Consider the following 16,562-nt stretch of genomic DNA (forward strand, 5'->3'; position numbering starts at 1 on the left):
GGGATTATTGGCTATTTTGTTTTACAAAAATAGTTGAAGTTTTTATATAGGGGTGTTTTATTCTTCCAACGAATAATTCATTATTTAGGGTTTATCATAAATATTAAGTAAGTTAGTTAAACATCACATAAGGCAAGAGAATCCAAATCACAAGTGGGATTAAGGATGCATGCATGATTTATTTATTTAGGAATTTAATTACACATGTGGCATAAAACCAAACTATGCTCATGATTTTAACCTAGTTGGGTCACATCCAATCCAAAACTAGGGTTTGGCTTCTACATGTGTCACTCAACATCACACAAGGCTTAAACAAAAATTTTGTAGTTGTGATTTTTGGTTTGTGGATTTTTGGGTTGTCACAGTCCTACCCCCTTAACAGAATCTCGTCCCCGAGATTAAAGCGTAACGTACCCTTCGAAGAGATAAGGATATTGTAGCCAGAGGTCAAACTCTTTCTCCCATGTTGCTTCTCTCTCAATGTGATTGCTCCATTGGACCTTGCACATAGGAATAGTTTTGCTTCGGGTTTCTTTGGTGTCTCTACCCAGAATTCTGATAGGATGCTCTTTATACTCGAGAGTGTTCTGAATGTCAAGTGTATCAGTCGGGATCACTTCATCGAGCACTCTCAAACACTTGCGTAGCTGGGATACATGAAACATGGGATGTACACCTGCCAATTCCTCAGGTAGCTCAAGTTTGTAAATGAGTTTTCCAATCCTCCTGCATATCTTGTATGGCCCAACAAATCTAGGGGCAAGCTTGCCTTTCATGTGGAATCTGACAGTTCCACGTAGCGGGGATACCTTGAGATAGACGAAATCTCCCACATTGTACTCAAGTTCTCTTCTTCTTTTATCAGCATAGCTCTTGTATCGACTTTGAGAAATTTTCAAATTCTCTTTCACTTGAGCAATTCCTTCTTCGGCATCTTGAATCTTAGTGGAGTCAAAGAACGATCTTTCTCCCAGTTGGGACCACATCAAAGGTGTCTTACAAGGTCTGCCATACAGAGCTTCGAACGGTGACATCTTGATGCTGGCTTGGTAGCTGTTGTTGTAAGAGAACTCTGCATAGGGTAGGCATTTCTCCTAATTAGAGCCATAATTCAGTACACTAGCGCAAAGCATGTCTTCTAAGATCTGATTCACTCGTTCCATCTATCCATCTGTCTGTGGGTGATAAGCGGTACTAAAATCAAGTTTGGTTCCAATGGACTTGTATAGGGATTCCCAGAATCGGGACATAAACTGAGGACCATGATCAGATACAATACTAGAGGGAGCTCCATGCAGTCTGAGAATATGCTCAACATATAGATCTGCTAACTTTTCGGCATCGGTCTTGGTCTTAACTGGTACAAAGTGAGCAACCTTGGTCAAACGATCAACAATCACCCAAATGGAATCATTGTCTTTCTGTGAATGGGGCAATCCAACTATGAAATCCATGGATATGCTCTCCCATTTCCACTCAGGAACATCAAGAGGCTTTAACAATCCTGCAGGCCTTTGATGTTCAGCCTTGACTCCATTATAGGTGTCACATCATGCCACATGTCCCGCAATGTTTATCTTCATGCCTTTCCACCAAAAGTGTTTCTTCAAGTCTTGATACATCTTTGAACCTCCAGGGTGAATACAGTACTTAGAATCATGAGCTTCTGACAGAACTTCCTCTCATAGTGCTAGATCGGAAGGTACACAGATTCTATCCTTGAACCAGATGGTTCCTTGTTCATCTTCATGGTGGTTGGTCTTATAGCCTAGTTTCATCAGACCACGGAGATATTCGATCTCTTCACAATTTTTCTGAGCTTGATGGATGCGATCTGTGGGATCATACTATATGCAGAGCTCATTCAACAAGCCATGCGGTAGTATCTCAAGCTAGAAATCTTCAATCTCTTCCTTGAGCTCAGGTGGTACAAATTCAGTGATCAAAGTGTGATAGTAACTCTTGCGACTGAGAGCATCTGCGACTACATTAGCTTTTCCTAGATGATAGTGAATTTCCAGGTCATAGTCTTTAATCAACTCTAGCCAATGGCGTTGCCTCATATTCAAATCTTCTTAAGTGAAAAAGTACTTCAAGCTCTTGTGATCAGTGTAGATATCACACTTGTTGCCTATCAAGTAGTGCCTCTAGATCTTCAAAGCATGCACAACTGCTGCTAACTCAAGATCATGAGTAGGGTAACGGTTCTTGTGTTCTTTCAACTATCGAGAAACATAAGCTATCACTCTTCCACCTTGCATCAATACACAGCCAAGTCCTTGACGGGATGCATCACAATAGACCATGAAATCTTTGCTGATATCAGGCAATGCTAGCACAGGAGTTGTGGTAAGCTTCTATTTCAATTCCTGGAAGCTTTGCTCGCACTCGGGCGTCCATTCAAACTCCTTAGTCTTCTTCAGAAGGTTTGTCAATGGACGGGCAATCTTGGAAAAGTTCTCGATGAATCGGCGGTAATATCTAGCCAATCCCAAGAAACTTCTGACTTCAGTTATGTTACGAGGTTGATCCCATTCTTTCACAGCTTCAATCTTAGCTGGGTCAACTGCAACACCTTCAGCTGATAGTACATGGCCTAGGAAGGCAACTTTCTATAGCCAAAACTCGCATTTGTTGAACTTTGCGTAGAGCTGATGTTGGGCTAATTTCTCAAGCATAGTTCTTAGATGATGTTCATGTTCTTCGGTGGTGGGTGAATAAACAAGGATGTCATCAATGAATACTACCATAAACTTATCCAGATCATCCATGAAAACCTTATTCATCATGTTCATGAAGTAGGCAGGAGCATTCATGAGTCCAAAGGACACCACAATGAACTCAAACTGCCCATACCTAGTCACAAAAGCTATCTTCGGGATGTCACTCTCTCGAATCTTCATCTGATGATAGCCAGATCTGAGATCAATCTTGGAGAAATACTTGGGACCTCTGAGCTGGTTAAGCATATCATCAATTCTTGGCAGAGGGTACTTGTTCTTGATGGTGACTGCATTCAAGTTCTAGTAATCAATGCACATTCTCATCGAGCCATCCTTCTTCTTAACAAACAAAATAGGGGATCCCTAGGGTAAAGCACTAGGTCTGATATACCCCTTCGAGATGAGCTCATCAAGCTGTTTCTTGAGCTCGGCTAGTTCGTCAACTGACATGCGATAGGGTCTCTTGGCAATGGGTCCTGTTCTTGATAAAAGATCAATGATGAACTCTACATCATGGTCTGGTGGCATACCTGGTAATTCTTCAGGGAATATATCGGGATAGTCTTTGACCACAGGCACATCATGAACTATCTTCTCCTCTTTTTGTGATTCTAAACTGGCTTTAAGGGCACATAGGATAGAAGTGGACTTTCTGGACCGAGGTTCACACCTAATAACTTGGCCTGATGGGTGGGTCACTTGGACGTATCTAGGTGAACATGATATAATACCTCGATGAATGGTTAGCCAATCCATACCTAAGATGGCATCTAGGCTCATGGAAGGTAACAGGGTTAGGTCGTCTTCAAAGGTAAGACCCTCAATGGTAAGACTCACTCCCTTACAGATGTGGGTGCACTTTAGGTCTCCTAAAGGTGAGCTGGTGATGATAGGCTTTCCACGTGGGGTTACAGGTAGGTCATGCTTCGTGCGAACTTGGATGATATGTAAGAACAAGTTGCTCTAGAGTCAAATAGAACTAATGCAGTATTGCCATTAAATAAAAACATACCATACACAACGTCAGAGGCAGCCTATGCTTCCTCGGTGTCCAGATGGTTGAGACATCCACAAGTAGTAGATCCCTTGAACTGAGACTTCTGAGCGGCTGAGTTTTGAGGGCACTCAGTGGCTTTGTGACCCGGTTAGCCATAAGCGAAGTAGGTGAAAGGCGCACCGCCTGTAGGGGTTGGCGCGGGTGCCTTCTAGTTTCCAGTGCTTGGTGCAGAGCGGTTCTGTGCTAGGCATTCATTCGCTGAGCAGGGATGGTTGGAACGGTCCTGAGTGTTGCGGTCCTGAGCATAACGGTCCCGGGTGTAACAATCCTGAGCAGGGCATGAGTATTTGGTGGTGTAGCCTCCACCACCCCTACTCGATCTAGGGTTGTCATCCCGGTTGTGGCAAGAGTGTTCCCTAGATGGTGCATCTCTATGGAACCTCTTGCGATCACGGCCACGGAAGGACTCCTCAGGCTTACACTTCCTCTCCCTGTGCTCCTCTCTAGCTTCAACACGGTCCTTCTCAATCTGGATGCAGCAATCCACCAGAGCACGCAGCGTGCTACTCTCAATACCGCCAAACTTTAGCTTGATGTGTGGGTTAAGTCCCTTGCGGTAATAGTATAGCTTCTCCTTCTTAGAGTTCACAACATAGGAAGGTGCATAGCGTAGAAGGTTGGTGAAACGAGTAGTGTACTCAGTCACCCTGTCCTTTCCCATCTTGATGTTGCGGAACTCCTCGGCTTTGGCCTCCATGATACCCTTGGGAATGTGATACTCAGTGAATGCTTTGGTGAACTCATTCTGCGAGATGTTGGCAGGGTCCTCATGGGAATCACTGAAACTGTCCCACCAAGCACGTGCTGCACCTATGAGCTGGTGTGTGGCAGCTCCAACACACTCATCATCAATGAAGGTGGTGAGGTCGAGCTTCTTTTCCACCTCCTTGAGCCAGTCATCGGCTACAAGCGGGTCAGGGTCGGTGCCATCATAGGTAGGTGGCCTCAGCTTTAGAAATCCCTCCAGCTTCCTTTGGAAGTCATTCTGCTGACCTCCCTGGCGACGGCTTGCTCCATCTACAAGAGCTACAAGAAGCTGGGTCTATTGCGCCATCACCTCTGCTAGGTTTGGTGGTGGTGGTGGTGGAATGTTCTCCTCAACAAGCGGCGGGGTATTCTCTAGGTTGAAGGATATCCCTCCACGTCCAAGGCCACGGCCACGGCCATGGTTGTTGCCACCATGCCCCTCATTTGGTTCGACTGGTTTGCGGGTGGGCGCACGTCCATGGTTCATTAGGCGAGCAGATCGGCGGTTCAGCATCTGCAACACGGATCATAGGCATTTTAGTGTTTGTGACATAAGTGCTTATAATTCAGTATGATTACATGATTTTGATGATTTAAAGAAAAACATTTATACTATCCAACACTCATTACAAGGAAGCAATAAGATCCATAAGATGCAATAAGATCCAAAACATTCATTATATGGGTTTTATTACATAGCATCATCTCTAGTAGCTACACTTGAAGACTCGCGAGAATCGTACTACACATAGTGCCTCATATTACATCTCATAAGGGGTACATCATGGGGTACAACTTATGGAAGCCACTAACATGACTCATGACCACGTAGGGTCATCTACTCTAACTCGTACACCGCAGCTGGGATACGACTGTTCTCGATCTCGATCTCCTCGTTAGACTTGTGAAGTCGAGACACGTACTTCAAGGCCTCGGCGAGCTCCTTAGTAGGCTTGGCTCCAGGTAGGGTAGGGTAGGCGTCTAGGTTGAGGCAAGTCGGGGCTAACTCAAACTCCTCTATCCTAGGCTTTGTCTTGCTACGAATCTCCTTAGGTAGCTGATCCCACATACCCTTCATCTCCGTGAGGCGCTTCTTGTCAGACTTCTACCAAGCCTGCCAAGTCCTCTCACACTTATCCTATAGGTACTCGTTCTGCCTAAGTGCCTCGATCAGGTGACCCTAGTTGCAAACAAACTTCTTCTTGAACTCCTCTAGCTCCTGAGTCATGGTCTTGTTCTGAGATTGGATTTTTTAGCATATCAATCCCCTTGGACCTCTCTCTGTCTCCTCTGCGGTTGAACTTGGCCTTCTTGTCATCCAACTCTCTCTGCAACTCTAAGACCTTACTATCGAGGTAGCAGTTCCTGTTGCCTAGGTCAACGGCTTTGTCCTGTAAGTCAGCGACCTTAGCTCTGTGGACTTCTTCACGATGGTTGAGCTCGTCCTGTAGCTTGGCAACTATCTCAAGTAGACTAGCTCGCTCCTATGCTCCCTGTGAGTCTTGCTCCTAGTACTCCCATAGAAGGGCCTAGTCCTGATGTCTCCTCTGCTCAAGCTGGGTCATGTACCTATCTTGCTCTAGTAGGTGGATAGCCGAGACGCGAAGGCATCTATCCTCCTCAGCAAAGATAACTCTGCCAGCTGCGAAACTCTGCTCACTAGGGGTAAGGCTGAGGTCGAGGGCCTAGGGAAGTAGATGGAACTCTGTCATCTTCAGATGCTCGTAGTGGTCCCTCATCACTCTACGAAGTGCCTTGTGTGAGACAGCTCGTAGTCCCTCCTCAACTGTGTCCTCTATAGTCAACTCGGTGAAAGCTAAGACAGAAGGTAAGGTAGTACTAGCTGGGAACTCGATTGAGGTGACAACCAGTCCTTCGATTCCTCCTTCCTGAGCTAACTTCCTAGTGCAGGTGACCTTGACAAGCTCGTTAGGGACTCCTAACATGATGAGAACTCGACAGAGGGTCTGTGCAAAACCCTCGAGCTCACATAGGTCAAAGGTAAGCTTGGCGTGGTCCAGAGGTAGCGGTCCTAGAGGCGGCCATTCGACGTTCATTGCCATCTGCATGTTTTAAGGAAACAGGTGTTAGCAGGTCAATAAATAGATAAGCCTTGCATAAAAGTAAATGCAGGGTCGGTATATATCTGAAAGAAGGGCTGTTCATGTCCTATTCTATCATCCATTTCTGAGGGTTTCGTCCTAGGGTCAAGTATGGCTCTGATACCAACTGAAACGACCTGTTTTCTGCGAAGGGAAATCCATAGAGTCGAAGTGTATTATGACCGTTGTAGATCATATTACCCAAATTCTAGTCGAATACCACATCCATACAACGATAATATAAGAGTACATAAAGTGCGGAATTACATAAATTATTACATCACCGCATCGGCAGAATCAAAAGTAGCATTCATCCAGAACAGCTTGGAGATAAGATCGCCAAAACTCGAGCGTAGGAATGAACCCCTCAACCGTCAAACTCCTCAGAGCTATACTTCTCAGCAGAACCTGTGTGCCAAAGTTTATCAGTACGATTTGTACTGGCCACTCCCACCCTATGAGCAATGCTTTGTGGAAATTGGATGCAAGTTGGATATAATCACAAGGAACCTATAAGGCTGGTGTTTCCTATGTATTAGCATATCAAGTATATAATAGTATAGTCAAGTTTTAACACCATTCCCACACACATTCCACCCCATTTCCGTCCAGAGCCAGGTTTCGATCCTAGGATCGATATACCACCATCTCCATATCATCACCATACCATCGCTCAGTCGATAGGCCAACTCCCTCTTGGCACTGTCTCATGGCCTATAGCCCCTGGCTATGACCGACACTCTCTCATGGGGGAAGAAGAGAAGGACTCATCTCGCTATCTAGTTTAAGCGAAACCCAGGAAAGGTCCATAGCCGACTAGTTGGCATATGTATCGATCGATCAACCATACACTCTGCAGAGGTTTTACATAACCACAAGATCTGCCTTCTTTGCTGACCGTCATCAACTGGGCTGATTCTGGCCGCTTGCTAGCCTAGGATAATGCCACTCTACCATTCAGTCCTGGTACACCCCAAGTCTAGTCTGGGATGGCTGAAACTGTGAGTCACGAGCCGAGTCCACAAGGTCTCCATGAAGTCTCGGAAGGGTGTGGGGGAAATCCTCCGTGCCCCGTACCTCCTTGCACTGTCCGCTATCAACCTAGCAGTAGTGGCAATATCCTACCAAGTAGTCCGGCTGTCCCACACCATATAGGGCGAGTGGTACGTAAGGCTTCCCGGTGAGTCTGAGTACTAGTAAGTCCTTAGAGATGACCAAGCCAGAATGTCTTCATCACGGTTTTACCGTGCCACCAGAGCACCTCCACCCCGGGCTCCTCCCATCACAGGTTCACACCCAGGGCCACCTCATATCACCATTTACCCACCACAGGTATCCATTCCAGGGGTGCCTAGGTAGCACCTCATGGCAAGACTTGCCCTAGGCTCATCGTATACTCCAACTTGGTCGACACAACCCTTACCCTCCACACACCCAAGTCACACACGCAGCACTCTCCCCATAGTCTAGATAACTCCAGTTTCCACCATGCATCAATATGGTATATATAAGCGTAGTAGAAATAATAAGCAGTGAAATATAGCAGCAAGCGTGTGACTTAGCCAAATAGCAGGGTGAGTAGGGGTAAGGTTGCGTCAAGGTAAAGGCCATCAAGAAAGCATATTACCATGCAAGTCCTATCATAGTGTGATTATAATAATAAAATAAAGCAATAGCAGCTCTATATTAGCCATGCGTAATAGGTGCTACGAGATTGGGTGGGATGTGGCACCTTCGGCGTAGTTGTCTTCGTACTCCTCACAGTACTCTCAGTCCTCATCCATCTGGTTCTCCTCTGAGTCTACAAACGATCGCATTAGTCACGTTAGCGACGTCTATAGAATAGCACAAAAAGAAATGAAAATTCAAAAGAACCAAATGCACTCAAACATGGGTTCATTGCGTAGAGCTCGATTTTAGATGAATTTTTGTAATGGTCTTGTATTTTTCTGAGTTTGTATGAATTAGTTATGAATTTTCGAAGTTTCAATCATTTCTGAAAATGGGAAAAGGTTGAATTAATATCGTGCTGACATGTGTCACGCTCATGTTGGTCCACGTGGCATGTTGACATCGTCTCAGCTCTGGTACTGACAGGTGGGTCCAGAGCAGCTGACGTCAGCAGCTGACATCATCGTGACATCATCATGACGTCACCTTGGCTGTGTTTGTCACTGACAGGTGGGACCCGCATGACATCACCCACTGACAAGTGGGCCTAGTGACTCTGTGTCGCTGATTTGTGGTCCCGATCAACGGTCAGCTCAGGCCGGGTCCAAACTGGGCCGGTTGGGCCTGGATACGGGATAGGCTTTGGCCCGCCACGTGGCGTGCGCTGGTGCGGCCACGTTGTCTTACTAGGCCACTAACGGGCCATGGTCTATGGGCGCAGGTGAGGCGCGGTTCATGGTGAACTCGCCTGCGTTGGTCCATAGACCGCAGAGCCGGTCTATGAAGGACTTGGTCCACTTACTCCTTCCCAGGGTTTGGTTCACGTGCACCAAGTGCACGGACGTGTGGCCGGTGAGGGGAAAATCCCCTTCTCTTCCCTGACAGGGCTCCCGCCGGCAGTGAGGTCACCGACGAGCCTCACCCGCGGCGCTGGTGTGCAATTTAGGTGGGCAAAAGCATCGCCTCGCTATGGCAAACATGATGGTGAGGTCGAAGCGATGAGTAGGGTTCCCCATGGGGCTGGCCATGGCGGTGAAGGTCCGGCTGTGGCGTGTCGACAGTGGCAGGGCGATGTGGTGGCTGGGAGCATGCTTGGCGGGGTGCGTGAGCTTCCCGTGGCTCCAGTGAACATGGTGGGCGAGACAAGGAGGCGCCAGGCCGTCCCAGCGGTCCTGGCCATGGTGGAGTCGAAGCGGTTGCGGTGGCGCTCCAGTGGTGTGGTCAAACGGGGGTCCTCCGGTGGCCTTCGTCTACCTCGATCGCGAGCATGGCATGTTCCGTGGTGAGGAGGAGCCAGCCAAGGTGGTGGCGTCACCTCTACCGCGGTGATGTGGTCATGGTGGCTTCGCCACGGCCATGTTCGTGGCTGCGGTGTGTGCGCCCGTGCATGCTCGCGTGCGTGCTGCAACGCGTTCTCGTACTGATTTGGCTCGACATTGCGCGTGGCATGTGGCGGTGTAGGGCATGTGCTTGCATGTTGGGCATCACGTGTGTGGCTTGCGTTGGCGTGCTCGAGCCGAGACGGCTCAACGTCGCCGCGGCGTGCTTGGTGCGTGTGCGTGCGTCGGCGTCCGTGGGGCTAGGAGGAGGTCTCAGCAGTGAGAGGCTCACTGTGCGGTGCTTGGCGGCATTAGGTGGTGGTGAGGTGGTGAGGTGCTGCCTAGTGGTGGAAGCCGCATCGTCAGAGTAGGCGCTCAGGGCGACGCTCTGAGCTCTGGTGGTCGATGACTTCGAGCTCCCTGCTCGCCTCCCTCCTCTGGGTCCTCCTCTTGGCCCTCTTCTCTTGGAGTGGTGCGGGCAATTGGGCTACCAAATGATGGTAGTGGGCTGAGGAACCCTAGGGCGCTCTGGGCGTCGTTTTATAGCCCCAAGCTCCAAAGCTCATCAATGGCGGATGGGATCAGATGGCGATCGCGGCTCGGCGTGATCAAGTGGCCGAGGGTGCTCCTGCTGTCATTATCGCCTGCAAGTGGGCTCCGCCTGGCAGCGAGGGTGCGTATAGGATGCGTCGTGGCCAAGGAAACGCGGGATGGGGCCACGGCGGTGATGGGCGGGGCACGCGCGAAGGGGGGCAGGGTCACGCCGCTGGCGTGGCCCTGTCAGACTTGGTTGGTCCAGCTAGCGTCTTCGAGCGTGTCCGATCGGTTGGTGGCACGATCGTGCGGCTGAGGCGGGTTGCGTGGAGCTCCCACTCCCATCTCTGCCATGTGGTTGGGGAAAGCAGGGGGGACTGAGGTGGGTGATGACACCTAGGTCCCGCTTGGCAGTGGCTACGGTCGGGTGAAGGGTGTGCTGGCGTGGGCGTCCTGCTGGGCTGCCTTCATGGGCCGGCTTGGTGGGCCGCAGCGTGTGCGCGGGGTGAAAGGCGGGCGCGAGTTGGGCCGAATAGGCTGGGCTGCGAGGCCTCCTTCCTTTTCCTTTTGTTTTTCTATTTGTTTCTCTTTTCTTTCTTTTGCTTCGATTCAAATTTAGTTAGAGTTTAAACTTGAGCTTCGAGTCATGAAGTGGGTCCCACAAGGTGTTTCAATTGGTGGTCAAAATACATCCAATATATTAGGGATTATTGGCTATTTTTGTTATACAAAAATAGTTGAAGTTTTTATATAGGGGTGTTTTATTCTTCCAATGAATAATTCATTATTTAGGGTTTATCATAAATATTAAGTAAGTTAGTTAAACATCACATAAGGCAGGAGAATCCAAATCACAAGTGGGATTAAGGATGCATGCATGATTTATTTATTTAGGAATTTAATTACACATGTGGCATAAAACCAAACTATGCTCATGATTTTAACCTAGTTGGGTCACATCCAATCCAAAACTAAGGTTTGGCTTCTACATGTGTCACTCAACATCACATAGGGCTTAAACAAAAATTTTGTAGTTGTGATTTTTGGTTTGTGGATTTTTGGGTTGTTACATATGCCATCATGGCTATTCATCAATTCTCCAGTTTGGTTGCTGCGACGATTCATATCAATTTTAGATAGCTGCACTGTCAGGTTTAGTGTATGCTATCATGACTATCCATACATTCTTCAGTTTGGGTGCTATGAAGATTCATCATATCTGCAACCAGCAATTTAGTGCACTTGGAAATTCTTGTATTTTTCTTTTCCAATTAGCCATTCACAATTAGACCTGAGATGAAAAGATGCAAAAAATAATTTAGTTATTGTTAGGCGTTTTTGCCTCATAGTGTCGGTTTCTGTTGATATGCTTAGATTAGGTTCTTATATATAAATTTTGAATGCTTAATTTCAGGAACAACTGAAGGAATGACGCAAGATGCTGATGGGGTTTCGGATGCAGTTCAATAAATAAAAGGAAGACCAGACGTTGTATTAATTTCAGGAACAACCTACGTCTCCGCACCGCCGGCCGCCTCTACGTAAGTCCACATCGCTGGCCACCTTCTCTACGAGTAAATTGTTGTAGCATGTGTGTCTCTAATGGTACTTATTTTGTATCATGAATATAAGTATTTTTTAATACAAACTTAGTCAAAGTACATTTTTTAGACAGAGGGAGTATTTCACTCTTTCTAGCGTCAATGGAACTTTTTATCAACTCTCTCATGGACAAGTTTGATAATACGAATTTAGGTTAATTTTGTGTTCAGTGAAATCACAATGGAACATATGTAAAATAATGAAGGTCGTGCACCATTTGAAGACTTAACAAACATCATCAATGGAGGTAATTGTTTATACTCATGTCCATAGACGCATTCACTTGTATTATTTATGGTAATTAAGCAAATATTTATCAACTTATTTTCAAACAGGTGACCATACAACATAAAATTCATAAGCGCAAATAGATGAACGTGCGCAGCGTAAAAGAGAAAGAGAAAAAGCACGACATGCATCAATGACTCAAGAAGAAAGGGATGAAAAAAAATAAAAAACTTAGGGAAAAGTATCATCAGACAAAGGAAAACACGGATGCCACCAAGCTAAAAAGGGAAAGAGAAAAGGCACGATCGACGGCAATGACTCAGGAAGAAAGAAATGAAAAAAATAGAAAGCGTCGTGAACGATATCATCAGAAAAAAGCAGGTAAATCTAATTTTGCTTTTCTAAATTCAGTGTTGCCATTTTTAGTTTATTTAATATATAGTGAATGCCAAGTTGATTCGACCACGGAAAGCACTGATGTCTATGAAGATAGTGACTGGCTACATCGAAACAACTCATACAATCCCATGAAGATTGATAAAGATAACACATGTATCATTTTGGTTTTTCTCCTAAATACTAATGATTTTTTCTTGTGTTTGTATGATGCCGAGGCCAAGGTTAATATCATATTATTATATATATGTAGATGAATACTCTAATAAATGTATAGATCAAAGTGGCATGATTGACTCATGCATCACCTGATCTAAACCTAGGTACATTGTTTTTTTCATTAATGTTATCTATTTGAGAAGAAAAAGTGTAGTGGGCAACCCAATTGTGGTTCATGATAATGTAATAATAAATTAATGTTCTTGCAATATGTGCCCTTCTGTATTTTATTTGAGACCGTACTTTTCTATTATATATAGGTGCTGTAAATGCATCCAGTTCCATCGACAATATTGTCACGTGTCCAAAAGAGCGTAAGCGTGAGCTAGATAGAGCACGAAGGGCTGCAATATCTCCTGAACAAAAGGTGCTTTTAAATAAAAGACAGCATGACTTGTATGCACAGAAAAATGCTACAAGAAAACTACAAATGACTCCATAAGAGAAGGAGTTGAAACGAAAAGAGAGCAAGAAAAAATATAATAGGATGGTGAGAGAACACCAAGCAAACAATTTGCATCTAGACTCAATAGCCATAGAGAGCCCTCACTTTAACCCTCATTTTATTTTTCCTTCTTCACCTCAATCGCATGAAGCACCTTCACACGAGATGGAAATACACAAATTGAGGGGCACGCCTGTTAACGTTGCGCTGACTGTAGTTCAAAATCTAGAAGTCTAGACCCCTGAAGTGGCTGTGACACAGACCATACATAGGCAACGAGTGACCACTGGAAAGAGAAATGCCCTTCTATCCCGTCACAATCGAGCTTTTGAAGCAAACATTGGAAGAAGTGCTAGAGAGTGTGCGGATGGAAAGTGCAATGATTCGAATGACCCAACTCAACTGAGTGTGGTTTACAACGGTAATTAGCCTTGATCAGTATATATTGTCAGTACTTTCACCTTCGCTCTTCTATTCTAAAAACTCATACCTTTTGTTACTATAGGTGGTGTTACCAAGGAAACTCTAGTTCCACCACCTAATAATTGCACAGGTACACAGACACAACTGTCTGTAGTTGACAGTACCTCTTCAATGCCTCCAAACAGTGCACAAGCTCATACGCTAGACTCTATGGTCGAGGATGGTATTTTCTTTATTAAATTTATCCTTTTTGTTTTTTTGTATGCCATTATGTTTCCCTCATCATATATGTGGCTGTGTTTCACAGACTATGATGAGGATGTCATATTTGAGGAGGACGAGGAAGAGGATGAGGCGTACTTTTTCGCCGAACAATGTACATCGTGTAATAGTCAAAACATTATTTCATAAACTTTCTTTCAACGCGTAACACATCAACATTTTATCAGAAGATGAGGAGGAGGGAACCGACGTTGAGCACATTCTTGACATGGATGAGGAAGAGAACAGTGAGCCTAATGTCCCGGATCCATACGATAGGGTTTATGCTAATGTCCCGTTAGAGTCACACATGCTACCGTTGGTGCCAAACTACGAGCACTGCAATGCAAAGAAATTTGAGGGTGAACCGCCCAGATTCTATTATCAGGGTGGAAAGATTCATCTTTCAACTCCTGAGACACCACCAGAGCTCATGAGGTTGTGGTCAAGCTCGGACGCTGATGCTAGGCACTTTTGTGCAAACATCAGATATTTCAATGGTCACTTCTCTTTCACTTCTCTGTACTACCACCTAGATCGTGTGACCACTAACATGCGAATATGTGGTGTCTACACATTCCGTGCCCATGGCCAGATTTACCATAACATACAATCATTTGGTAAAGAGGATGGTGTTGAAAAGAGACACCTCGAGCTTTATTTTTATGACGACGATCCGTCCCTCGAACATCAGATGAGCAAGTGCCGTGAGCAATGCACCCAAAAAGATAGAGAAGTTATAGAGCAATTGGTTGGTATCTTTATTGGGAATCCCTACTCTCAACAACTAAGGAGTATGGGACACGTTGAAAACCTCAAGGATTACCAGGTCGAGTTGAACCTTGACAAGCGGCTTGACCAGAGAACATATAACGTGCCATTGACATTAGAGGTGGTCACCATCTAGGTTGAGGGGAGTGAGCGTCACGGTTGATTCAAGCATAGTGCTCATATAATGCATGCTATGACCCACTGTCATACCCGGTGTTCTTTCCAATGGGTGAGCTCAGGTGGCACAACTGCATTCCAAAAGTGGGTGTGACTATGGCTCAAGTTGATCGAGCTCGAGCAATCCCGCAAAAAGCGTGCTGAGAATGGTGATGATGATGATGATGGAGGTAACTTGAACTCTTTTCTATAATGCAATATAAACTCTTTTCTGTTAATGCATGATACTAATTCAAACAATGTCTCCCTATAGAACCTGTTTCGAATACATGTGTCTCCGTGCACGACTACTACTGCTACAAGTTCTAGATGCGGCCAGGGATATTTAATCCAATACTCTATGGCCGGCGTCTTTTCCAACAGTTCGCCATCGACACCTACATCAAGAATGAGAGCTCGCATTTAGACTACATGAGGAACAATCAGGATACTTTGAGGGCTGACCCATACCAAGGCCTGGTGGACAACATGCATTCGGGTGAAGGATCTGCTGAGAATGTCGGAAGGCGTACTGTCCTATCTTCATCATTTATCGGAGGACCCCATGATATGAGGCGTCGATACATGGATGCAATGGCTCTGATTGAAAGTATGGTAAACCTAATATCTTCCTCACAATGATGTGCAACTCTAACTGGGATGAGATCAAGAATGAACTTTATCTAGGCCAGACACCATAGGACCGCCTAGATCTCGTCACACGGGTCTTCAGAGCAAAGTTAGAGGCGATGAGGGAAATGTTGATGGAGAAAGACATACTTGGGAAGGTGAAGGCCTACGTATATGTAGTGGAGTTCTAGAAGAGGGGCTTGCCGCATGCACACTTCTTGCTGATAATGGAACGGAAGTACAAGCTCACATGTCCCGAGCAATATGACATGATTATTAGTGCAGAGCTACCAAACAAGAAGAAGTACCCTGAGCTCTACAAGATGGTGATGAAGCATATGATGCATGGTCCCTGCGGGACGCTAAATCCATACTGTCCGTGCACGGTGGGCCATGGGTCATTCAAGAATCGTTACCTGCGCCCATTCTGTGAGGCAACGTCACAGGGAAAGGATTTGTACCCCATCTATCGGCGACGCAATGATGGCCACACGCTAAAAGTTCGAGGCTGTTCGAGGCCATTACCTAGACAATCAATGGGTCATGCCTTACAACCCTTGCCTATTACATACCTTCAACTGCCATATCAATGTTGAGGCCAGTCGGAGCATTAAATCAGTAAAGTATCTATTCAAATACATATACAAGGGACATGACAGGGCATCGATGGTGATGAGGGAGACCGACAAAGCAGACGAGAAAGGGAACATTGATGAGATCAAGCAGTATAGAGATGCCCGATGGGTGATGCCTCTAGAAGCACTATGGAGCATATATGGCTTTGACTTGAGCAAGAACCATCCACCAGTACAGCAACTGCAGCTTCATCTACCCGACATGCACATGGTGGCATTTCATAAATGGGATAAGGTCGAACGCATCGTTAATAGGCCAGGTGTAGAAGAGTCAATGCTGACAGCATACTTTGATGCAAACATGCATCATGAGGAAGCCCGTGGAATCTTATATCAGGACTTCCTGGAGCATTTTACCTGGCAGTCTGATGGTAAATTCTGGCAGAAAAGGAAAAACTCTGTTTTTCAAGTTGGAAGAGTCATCTTGGCTCATCCTGCTGAGGGAGAACGTTACTTTCTTCGTGTTCTCTTGAACAATGTTGCTGGTGCTACATCATACGAACATCTGAGGACGGTTGATGGCATGCTACTACCTTTGTTCCGTGAAGCTGCAGAAAGGAGGGGTCTAATCAAAGAAGACAATACACTGGATGAATGTCTAACTGAAGCTACTTTATTCCAGATGCCTTCCTGTCTATAG

General features: G+C 45.8%; 1 pseudogene; it reads left to right on the top strand.

Annotated features, from left to right (window-relative positions):
* The first annotated feature begins 12,003 nt into the window (after positions 1 to 12,003).
* On the top strand, positions 12,004 to 16,562 carry LOC136507216 (uncharacterized; annotated as a pseudogene).

This window comes from Miscanthus floridulus, chromosome 15, assembly GCF_019320115.1.
Source record: "Miscanthus floridulus cultivar M001 chromosome 15, ASM1932011v1, whole genome shotgun sequence".
Classification (NCBI taxonomy): domain Eukaryota; kingdom Viridiplantae; phylum Streptophyta; class Magnoliopsida; order Poales; family Poaceae; genus Miscanthus; species Miscanthus floridulus.